Source organism: Grammomys surdaster, unplaced genomic scaffold (assembly GCF_004785775.1).
Source record: "Grammomys surdaster isolate TR1022 unplaced genomic scaffold, NIH_TR_1.0 203, whole genome shotgun sequence".
Lineage (NCBI taxonomy): Eukaryota > Metazoa > Chordata > Mammalia > Rodentia > Muridae > Grammomys > Grammomys surdaster.
The window spans coordinates 7,421,826-7,431,385 of record NW_021604648.1 but is presented as its reverse complement, the minus strand read 5'-3'; positions in this window follow the sequence as shown (position 1 = coordinate 7,431,385).

Genomic DNA, 9,560 nt, shown 5'->3' with positions numbered 1-9,560 from the left:
TTTTTTTAAATAGCCATAACCGGTCTCTGTTGCTTAATTCTCCTTTCTACACTCTTCAATTACCATCACCTGGATTTGTCATAAATCAATAGACATAATAAACTATCTAATTCGTAATGCACTTTTCTGCACAATGATAAAGGAAGCACCCTGTGGCTCAAAGAAAACATCAGTCCAGTAAATGTACAGGAAGGTTTAGCTGAAACTGCTTCCCAAGGGACGAAGGGGCAAATCTGAATAGTGATGTTGCCAATACCGATAGGTTTAGAAGTAGAGTAATTGTGGCAAGGAAGAATCAATGATGGGGTGAGGGAAAGGACAGGAACCTACAAGGCCCTTAGTTGCTCTTTCTCCTGCTTCTTGATCCTGCTGGTTGCTTGTCCAGAGGCTGTATTTGTATCAGAGCCACTGTATGTTTAAACTGGTAAACCATCTTATCTATGGCATTATCGAAAGCTCATTTAGCTAAGAGGTAGGCCTATCATGGTATGTTCTTTATCTATAGTAGAAGGGAGAAAAATTGAGTGCCAGGCCAAGTCAGATGGGGCGTTTGGGCTGCATGTGCTTTTGCCAATTTCGAAGGCTTCATTGTACATGGCTTTAGCCACAGTTTGTATTTTCCTAAGATGCCACCTCTGCCTAGTAGCAGTGGTAATCACCCATCATATTCAGGTAGAACATCTTGATGGAAATGATTGCAGTTCTTGATGAGGAGCTTGTCAAGCCCAGTGAATCCATCATTGCAAACTGTTACCAGTTCTCTCTTGATCTTCTCCTGGTAAGCACTAATTTCTCTAACTTCTATTAATCTTCTCTAACTTATTTTCATTGTCCTGTGCCATGGACTTTTGCTGACTGTTAGTAATAATCTTCCAAGAAGATTGCCTGGCACCAATTACATTCTTCGAGATCATAGAAAGGAGATTTCAATCATTACTAGAGGTTCATTCAGCTCTGCCACAGCCTTCGTAGAGGAGGCCATGTTGTCTTTTTGTTTTTAGTAATGTTTGTTTGTTTGTTTGTTTGATCAGCTATTCCAGTGCCAGTTGCTGCCAATGCAGCAGCTGCTCTCGGTCTTCCATGTTTCTCACCTTGGTCTTGCCTAGAGTTCCCATACTGCCGGTTCACTTGCCTGTCTGTCAGTCGGCTTCCTGATCACCACCCTTACTTTCTATTTTGATAGCTTTAAATTTGGTTGGTGATTATTTATCTCAGTTGTCACAGGAGAAATGGATGTTGGTTCCTGAACATATTAGATAAATGAAATCTGTGTCTACTACCCATATCATCATGAGGACATTTGTCAGAACTTACATATCCAAAAATAACGGACATGAAAATCTCTATTTCAATAATGAGTATCAGACAGGACTATGAGTCTGACACAAATATGGATATTGTATCTGGCTAAGGATCTCCATTAGCTAAGTACTGTCAGAATGTAGTGGGAAGAGAAAAGTGAGTGGGGTAGTAGAATGTGATTTTCAGCTTATATAGAAACCAAGACTATAGTAGAGTCTATTAAAGTCCCATACCCATCCTCAATATCTAACCTCCTTGTGCCCTTTTTTATATAGGACACTAATACTATCTCAATTTATATGGAATTCTAACTCCATAATAACTATTATTGATATAGGGGTTGACAGAGCACTCCAGTTATATGTCCTTATATATATTGTTTGTGTAAAATGGTATGAGTGGGTATAACTATAAATGTTTCTGCTTTTTCAGAATTATTATTTGCCATCTTAAAGACTACATTTTGCTTCAATTTAGTAGCAACACAATGATAAAAATAAGAAGTGGAGAGAAGAGATGTGCTGGGATGGTTGTCTGGCAACACTGTAGAAAGTTCACAGGGAAAGCAGCTGGAGTTCTATACCTGAGAATGGCATCCCAAGACCATGGCTTCCAGAAGCACTGCTTCTTATGTCCATCTGTTCATATAGTTGGGTACCAAGGGCTTTTTACAGAAGTTCCTGCCTGTGTGTGTAACAGCTCCTTAATAATTTTCTTGAACGTCTTAATAAATGTGTTTAAACCTTTTAAGATAGTCATATTAGAGCTGCCATTAGCCTCTCTTAAAACAAAGAAAAAAACAGAAATATAAGAAGTGATTAGAAAGACTTATATGAAAAATAAACAATTTAAAATAAAAGGGATAGCTAGACATGCCTCTTCATATCTTTAATCCCAGTCCTTGACAGACAGAGATGGAAGATTGTCCCAGGTTCAAGGCTACCTTGAGCTATGTAGTTGGTTCGATGTCAGCCTGGGCTACAGAGTGTTACTTTGCATTAAAAGACTAAGATAAAGAAACCTGAGAGTTATGGGATAAATTTTGTTAATTTAAGTTAATAAATATTACTTCTTTTCATTCATATTTTAAAACTCATTAGTATATGTTCGTATTGCAAGTATTCATGATTCCCCTGGTCTTTTTGTTCCCTTTCAAAATGCTGGGGCTTTAAATTTCCACTCAAGAGCCAGGAAGCAAGATGGGGCTATTAGATTTAGCGTCATATATTTTCCTAGCAGAATCCACAGCACTTGTTTAATATGTATGCAGCCCATTTTAGACTGTAATCTCTTTTCAGTTATTTACACCACTGACAGGATTTAGATTCTTATTTCTGACACTATGATTTAATGTCCTGACATAAGTCTCAGATTTACTGCTTCACTCCTGGCCCTAGAGTCTCACTTGACTTCTCTCCAATGCAGTGATTTGAAGATTCTCAGAAGGGGATTTTCTCACAGGGTTTTAGATTCATTGTGGGTTTCTTTTCCCTTTGGAAAGATGTCCTTACCCTGTGTTTTATGATGCATTTAGTAGCCTGTGATTTTCCAAAATTGACTTTCAGGTGTTTGTTGGCTACTTAAGATGATCATATGCAAAATATATACTCTCTGTGTGTATCTTTTGTAAAAATGGGAATAAAATATCTCCATGTGGTTCTTGTGAGGGATAATTGTTTTTAACTTAACACAATTAAATCAATTTATTATGTACCAAAATACAATGTAACATAGTAGTATCCTGTTGTGAGACTGGAGATCATGCAATTTCAGTGCTCTCTTACAAAAATTGTTTCTCCTAAAATCATTCCATGCAGTAGAATGCCTTTGATCCCAAATTTATAAGAATATATTCCAAAGATAAAAATATAGATATGACCAATATTTGTATTAAGAGTGCTGTGTGCTACAATGTCATTGAAGACCTCACCATAAACAATGTAAATATTTCTAAAGATATATATCCATCCATTAATCTATCTACCCATTCATCCATCCAAACTGAACTTTAGTGCTAGCATATACACCACTGTTGATACAGCCCTAGAGAAGACTGAGAAACTGATAGTCATACACCAAATATCCTGATACAAGCTAGAAGGAATTATTGGTATATATGCCACAAATCTAGAAGAGAAAAAAATTCATCTTATTTACTTTGACCAAAAAGTTCACATATGGGATTATATTTATCCTGAGACTTAGGTTATATAGGCAAATTAGAGGAGAGAAATAAAATGATACATGCTAAATCTTAAAAGTATGAAAAGACTTTATTGGTTTAGAAAATGGAGGTATGCCAATGATCCTGAGTTTGCAAGTATACCAGAAGACCAGTGCAGAGATCTGGAGAGACTCAGTACTATGCAAGCCTTAATAGGAGGAATGAAACAGTTGAGATTTATTAGGAACTCAGTTCTTTGATTAAAGGTGATGGTCACACAGGCCTGATAGTATACATCTTTGGTCCTGGTACTCAGAGACAGTGGTAGGCAGATCTATGAGTTTAAGGCAAGCCTGATCTACAGTGGAGTTCCAGGATAGCCAGGACTATGTAGAGACTTTGTTTCAAACAAATAAGCAAACAGACAATTACAAAAGTAAGAAAAGATATAAAGGGATGGTTTTGATTTAATATTTTTAGAAAGTAATGTTGGTAGATAGCAGTAAGTGGGAAGAATGTAGGAACTTCAAACTGTCAGCCCATATATAAACCTAGGTTACAGCTATAGAAGCTTTGCTGAAGAAACTTTAACTCCCTTAGTTACTAGGCTTTCCCCAGGAGAATCCACCCCCTAGTCCTCTCAAAAAAACACAGTAAGAAAAAGAACTCAGTGACTCACGAGGTACTTCTCTACAGCACTGGCCCAATTAATTAATTGTTCTCTGATATTTAATTAAGCAGTTATGTTTATCTGTGTAAAGGATGTGGAACAATCAATTACAATTTTTATTGTGTGACCTTTCAAATTTAATTAAGCATTAAATGCCACATAGTTGACTATATTTAGATCTGGGCAAATTATGGTATCTAGCCTACATTTTTATTTCATAGGCCTGAGAAAAAGTTAACTGAGACGTAGTTCATGGCAGGATTATTCAGTAAAACTTGCAATGATGGTACTGTTCTTTATGATTACAGTATCATACAGTTGCTGTTAGTAATTTGGGGAATTGAAATATATCTAATACAACTGAGGGACTTGGGTTTTTTTGATATTTAAAAGCTCTACTTATTAAGAATTAACCTACATTTAATCAATATGTAAAACTGTCACCAAATTCTCCAGCATAATGTCTTCCTGCCTGCCTCTAGGCTTCCCACCATGATGATATTAGATTCACTTTTGAAACTGTAAGAAAGTCTCCAATGATATGTTTTCTTTAATAAGAGTTGCTTCAGTCATAGTGTTTCATTGCAACAATAGTGACCCTAAGGCAAGTTTCATATACATTTTGAATGTAGGAACATGAAAATATTAATTGTGTACTCAATGATGGCTGCCCATTTAAAATGTGGCAATGTATTTTTACGTTTTGGAATGGGAAACCTCAACAGGGTTTCCAGAGATCTGCACCTCTTTCAGGTCAAGACCTTGCTATGTCTTCTTCCAAACAATAGTAAACTTGGTCTGTGTCAATATGTCAAGAGACATTTGTAGTCACTTGAATACAAATGGCTTTTTACTTCCATCGTGGCTTGCCTTCTACTTATGGCCTTTTAGAAAAGACCCTTTGTTAAAGACCTGAGATTTCTAGTCAGTATGCATAAAGGGAGAGGAATCTAGAAAACAGTCATGGGAATCATCCTCCTTAGAGTCTTCACCCCAGGCCAGGGTACAAAGATTACAAGTTCATTTACCACTTCACAAGAACCTGGAACCACTTAGCTATGCTGCATTCCAATTATTGACTGTCTCAACCTACTAGATGAGAAATAGCTATCTGTATAAATCATGAAGATTGGATTATTTATTGCATAGTACCAAATAGATCATTCTTAAATGCTTCCATCATAATGAATCATAAGCCCTCCAAATAATTCCTAAAATTCTAAGCCTTCTTAAATTATAAAGTTTTTGCTTTTGTTAAATATCTTCCTTCCTCTGTGAAATATCTATTACAGATTCTCTTTCATGAAGGCTAAAAAGTGAAAAACCATATTAATGTGAATTATTAATGTTCATTATTCTTATATAACATAAGATATGGACTTCCAATTTAACAATTGCCACACTTTTGTGTTCATAGTTTGCTAACACATCATATATTGATATTATATCATTATTATTTACTACTAAATACAAAAATTTTAAATCTACCTATATATAAAACATCTCTTTACTCATTACTTTGTACTATTCTAAAGAAGGTTTAAGATAATTACATAATTATCTCTTTTGCATTCCTCCCTCCAAACTATGCTTGGTCTTTTTCTTGGTTTCTTTCATGCCCTTGTTCTGTTTCTTCATTCATTTTGTTGCAAGCCTTGTGTGTGTGTGTGTGTGTGTGTGTGTGTGTGTGTGCACGAGCACGCATGTGCACATGTGCACACGTGTACACATGCACACATACATATTTCTAAATGCATAAATAAACCCTACTCAGTCAGAATATTACTTGTATGAATGTTTCCAGGGCTGACGGTTTGGTATTAGCTAACTTATTGATACGCTCTTCCCTGGGGAAGACTATCTTTCCTTTTTCTCAGCATTTTTTAATAAGGCAGTTTTGCTGGTTTTAGCCTCAACTATAGATTTCAGGATGTTCAATATCTTTGTATCATCAGTTTATAAAAAAAGTCCTTCTGGGTTGTTTAATTAACTATGAATTATTGATACATGTTACCCTTTCAGCAAATGGTGTTGAACTGGTCTTTTTAATTCCCAATTCTTGTGGTAGTGTCTATTTTGCTGTTTCAAATCAAAAGTTTTCAAAACCCAATTTTTCTCTAGAAAAACTTTTTGTGAGTACTTGCTTTCTAAGGAACTTCAGAAATAGATATATACTCACTTACATTTCAAGATTGTGGAGAATATGGATAGGGGAATATATAAGAAATAAAGCCAATCAATACCAGGTAATACTCTAGCTATTCTTAAATCACTGCAGTGACAAATGTGGCATCATTAACCCAACATTTCAAAGACATTGTGTACCTTTCCTCTTGTTTTAACACAAAATTGGTTTCATAATATTGCTTGAAATTTGGAGGTTTCAAGAACACATGTATCTCTTCATCACATCACTTTGTTGCTTCTGGCTAACCATGGAAGTTTCCATTAAAACACATCTCATTCCCTGTTGCAAGTTGTCTCCTAGCTGAAAGCAGCTATTATCTTTGCAGCCATCTTGGTCCATATATATGAAAGTTGATACCTTCCCACCCTGACAAGAGACTTGTTTTTCTAGCATGATATTTTGCAAACAGCCCACAACAGCTGAGCACACTCTGATTAACATCTTATTTTTCTCAGACATGTTCTGGATTTATGGTTTAGTGCCCTCTGCTGCAAGGCCCTCGTGGTAAAGTGTCTCCAGCTGCACTCCCCTGCTTGTGCTTATATATCCATGATTGCGTTTCAATAAACGAGACTTGATCAGGTACCCTGTCTTGTCTCCATTCTTCTTGTCTCTTGCCCCTTCATCCTCATTCTCTTTCCCTTGCAGACCCCATTGACTGACCCATGGGCTGGGTCAATTCCCCTTTAATACCAAACCTGACTTTTATTCTTCTCTTCTACATCTGTATATTTGTTACACAACTATTCAGTGATTAACTCCTAGATTGACTCCAGCCATGGAAACAGATAGGATAGTTGCAGATTTCACTTCTACCTCTATTCATCCTAGTTCAAGCCCTAAGTGTGGCCCTTTTTGCTTCTATAACTCCATATCCATTTTTTTCTATTTTTTCCATTTTTCCTCCATTTTTCTCTCCACTCATACTGTTATCTCAACCACCAACTCCATCACACATTATCTGAGAACTAGCTAGCTAAGCCTGTAAGAGAAGCAAGTAGGCCTATGAAGCAGGTCGGGGGGGGGTTCAATCTTCACTCTCCCTTCTCTCCTCCATATCTAATTGCCCATTCTCAATCCCAGCACTGTAGCAGATTACCTGCTGTGGCTGCTCCTTTCTCTGCCCCCATTCTAAGGGCATTAAGCAGACCCTTGTGGAACATCCTGCTTTCCTGCCTAATGTGTGGTCTCTCTCACACCTGATCCCACCCAGTCACCTCCCTATACCTAGGAACACATTTTATTTGGAACCTTCAGTTGCTTCACCTACCAGGATTGCAGAAGAATTGTCTAACAGGCAGCACACAGCCACCACACTATTCTAACACCAGAGAGGGCAATAGAAACCAAGGAATAAATTACCTGCCTAGGCAAGACCAAATATTAACACCAAGAATTTAATCTCCCCAAACCCAGATGCTTAGATTATGAGCATGAAGACAACTGATGACAGACAAGATACTGTGTCTCCACTAGAGTCCAACAACTCTACCACAGTAGACTCTGGGTATTGCAGCGTAGATGAAGCACAAGGCAAAGACATTCAGATAGCATTTATGAATGTAATAGAGGTCCTTAAAAAGAAAATTTAGAAATCCCTTAAAGAATCTATGAAACCACAAACTGTCGAAAGACATTATTTAAAAAGTACAAGACATGAAAGTGGAAAACCAACAACAAATAAAATTGAAACAAAGAAATTTGGAAATGAAAATTTACTAAGTCAAACTGGAAACTCAGAGGCAAGCTTTACCAATGGAATACAAGAGATAAAAGATTTACAGACATTGAAGATAAAGTAGAAAAGTAGTTTGTAACAAAATACTACTATAGCTCAAACCACATATTCACCTTCATACACTGATAGTGGGAGACATCAATCCCCCACTCTCACCAGTCATCTAGACGGGTCATCTACACAAAAACTGAACAAAGGAATGCTAGAACTCAATAATATTATAAACTGAATGAACTCAACAGATATCTATAGAACTTTTCACCCAAACACAAAAGAATATACCTTCTTCTCTATACCTAATGAGACTGTCTCCAAAATTGACCATACACTTAGCCAAAAATCAAGTCTCAGGTTATACAAGAAAATTGAAACAACACACAGGATCCTGTCTGACCACCACAGACTAAAGCTGGACACAACCAACAAAATAAACAAGAGGATATTTATAAAATCATAGAAACTGAGCAACCTACTACTTAATGAAAACTGGGTAAAAGCAGAAATTAATAAACAAATTAAAGAATTTCTAGAATTGAATGAAAATGAACACAAAATATTCCCAACCCTACCAACCTTACAGGAGGCAAGAAAACAATACTTCTATGAGGCAAGTTCATAACACTGAAAGTCTACATAAAAAAACAAACAGATAAATGAAAAAAAGAACAAACAAAAAATACAAGGGAGAGTGACGATTTCATACTAGTAACTTAATAAAAAAAAAGCAAAAAACCTGAATGTTCTAGAACAACAAGAAGAAACCATACCCAAGGGGGTAGAAAGAAAGAAATAATCAAGCTCAGGGATAAAATCAGTGAAATAGGGAAAATGAATACAAAAAATTCATGAAACAAAGATTTGGTTCTTTGAGAGAATCATTAAGTGTATCTAAACTAAAATGTCTAGAGGTATATCAAAATTCATTAAACTACAGATGAAAATTAGAACATAGAAATAGGACTGAGAAAATTTACAGAATCATAAAGACATACTTTAAAAATCTTTACGCTGACAAATTGGGAAAAATCAAATTAAATGATTAGTTAAATCAAGCTAAAGGAAGCAATTTAAACAGACCTATAACCCATAGTAAAAAAAAAAATAAAAAAATGAAACCAAGCAGTTTCCTACACAGTTGGAAAGTATTTTTACCAACAACATATCTGATAAAAGGCTAATATATACATAAAAATATATAAAGAACTTCAGAAACTATTCAGAAAACAACTCAGGGATGAAAATGGAGAGGAGCCTGAGGAAAAGAAAGTCCAGCAACACACCCAAAGTTCTGTCAGGCTATATTCTACATTACAGCCATGAGAATAGGTAAAATCAATAAACAAGGGGCAACTCATGCTGGCAAGGAATTCAAGTAAGGACAATACTAATCTATCTATGATGGGAGTGAAAAATTGTATTGCCATTATCAAAATCAGTGTAGTGGTTACTCAGAAAGATGAGACTTGAACTACTCCAAGATCCAGCTATACCATTCTGG